Genomic DNA, 2,424 nt, shown 5'->3' on the forward strand with positions numbered 1-2,424 from the left:
GTCCTCTCACGTCGATCGCGAGCACGTTGTTGGGTTGAAGGTGGAGGATGGAAGTCGTTTCTAGGAAGTATGCGCTATCTTCTCTCTTGGATAAAATGTTTTAGCATCTTTTATTTCCCTTTTCGTTTTTTTTTGCAGAAAAAATACGTTAATACGGAATATTAGAGCACCTTCGGCGTCGCTTCTGCTTGAAGATAAACGGTTTGATTAGATTAATTTTATGCGATATGAAAAGTGTAATGTAATTAATTATCTCTTTAATTATCTGTTTTTGCGTTATGTATGTATGTATTTGTATTTTGTCGAGTAGAAAAAAATGAGAATTGATAAGCGGTGTTTGTCGCTACGAAATTGGGATGTATGTATTATGCGTGATAAATGGTGGGATATACAAATTTTTGTCTAATTATAATTTGTTCAGATTAGAAGGATTTTTATCGCTCTTTTATTAATTACGTGAAAAATGGAAAATTTATACGTACTTGAAAAGGTATTCAAAAGATTTTTTTTTAAAGATGCATAGAGAATTATTAAATTTAATTAATAAAAATTGATAATTATAATTAACTCGTTAATTTATATAATTCACCAGGAAGGCGAGCAAAAGGAGATGTAACGGAAAATTAGAGATGCAATTTTTCTGAAACAACATTGAAGGCACGCTCTATTTCCGTGAAACTGTTCGCGTCTCGAACTTCTGTTGCTGATTCTGAAAATGGTAATGGTTAATTATCTACGCACTGTTGAAACGGTTAAAGAATACTATGAAATAACCTTGACTTAAAGTTTTTTAACGGTTTTTACAGTTACAGTTTTATGAAAATACTATCTAAAATCGCAGACTGTGAAACGTGAGTACCAGCTCTTATTTAATTCGAATTAAATCCAATGGATTATTGGAAAATAACGTAAATTTTCGATTAATTGCTTTATTTTTAAATTGCAATAATATTATTGATAAGTATCGTGGATGAATAAATTCATATTTCTATTTAGATATAATTAAAAGAAGATTAATAGAGACTTTCACTTGCTAAATATTTATATTTAGCGGATTAGGCGTAATTCTAAAAAAAAAAAAAGTCTATCGAGTTTTGAAAGTTTCTTTTGGTATTAAATTTTCTCGAAAGTTCGAGAACACCATTTTGAAGCCATCGATGTTCACATACTCGGCTGTCGACCAATGTTCTATAAAGGAAGAAACATTTGAAAGACGCATTGCATTTGAGTTGCAATTTTACGCACAGCTGACTTCGCAGTCACCCTTTGCAGTCAGTTGGTTCCTGCCTAAAGCAACAGGTGGTCTTATCCACGTGTCGATCCTGGAAACGAGCAATTTTACATTTTGCAATTGCAAAATGCTTACAGAAAATTATATAATATTATCGAACATATTTTAGAACAAACGTTAAAAATTGCATCAAAGATTAAAGAAAAAAATTTTCATCTATTAAATCTATACACGAATGAATTTTTTTAATAAGAAAAAAAAAATACGTAAAAAGAAATCTAGAAATACAACGTGAATAAAATTATAATAATATCAGCGTTAAGAGAAATATATATGTAACAATATCTATTGATACAAAAGACATGAGTCATGAAATAAATACAAAGGAGTACGTGAATAAATTACAAAGTACTCTTTACCAATCCTTTAGTAGTTCATATATTGTTCGATAGGGATTTTACAGGTGTACATTAATGGGAACATCTATGTATGACTCATGGTAAATACAACCGGAGTTTTGTGTCCGCCACGCTACAAATTGTTTAATACGTGTTCGATACAATTTGAACCATCTATTCAATAATCGGTAGACTTCGTTCCTATGTATATATACATACGGTAGACAGATATACAAAAACATCATATCGTACAAAATAGTAGCAATAGTATCACCACCAGTTTCGTTCCCACGTATTCTTCTCTTATGTACGGTAGCCTCTCATTGACCTTTGATATTTTCACCTTAATATCGTAATAAACTTTATAAAAATACGATTCTTTTAACCCTTTATTTGGCCATCATTCATTTTCGTTTTTTTTTTTCGATAAAAATATACTTCCTCATTTTTTCGAATTTTTGAAGTATAAAAATTTTAGTTGTTCAAATCCTTTTTTTTAATCTATAAAATAAAATCGAAATTAGAACTTAAACGTTCATACTCTCCTTTTAAAATCATTTTTCCAAAAATAAAAATCAAATTACGAAAAAGACTATGTGAATCTCATTGATTAAAAAAAAAAAAAATTTAAACGAAAAATAAATTTACCTTCGATTAATCGCCAAATAATGGGTTAAAATGCTTTCATCTTAGAGCAAAGAATCGGAACGATTACAATAATGATCGTCGTCTCGCCCGTGCTAGTGTTATCTTCGATCGTACATGTGTAATTTGGTTCTACATCCTTTTTTTTTT

The 2,424-nt window shown here is 29.9% G+C and overlaps 1 long non-coding RNA gene across 1 annotated transcript; it reads left to right on the forward strand.

Moving 5' to 3' along the window:
• The first annotated feature begins 443 nt into the window (after window positions 1–443).
• Window positions 444–954, forward strand: LOC116185791. Its single transcript, XR_004150700.1, has 3 exons — window positions 444–490; window positions 593–718; window positions 807–954. It is a non-coding gene; the product is annotated as an uncharacterized LOC116185791 (long non-coding RNA).
• The last annotated feature ends 1,470 nt before the right edge of the window (window positions 955–2,424 follow it).

The sequence above is a fragment of the Apis dorsata genome, unplaced genomic scaffold (assembly GCF_000469605.1).
Source record: "Apis dorsata unplaced genomic scaffold, Apis dorsata 1.3 scaffold_285, whole genome shotgun sequence".
Lineage (NCBI taxonomy): Eukaryota > Metazoa > Arthropoda > Insecta > Hymenoptera > Apidae > Apis > Apis dorsata.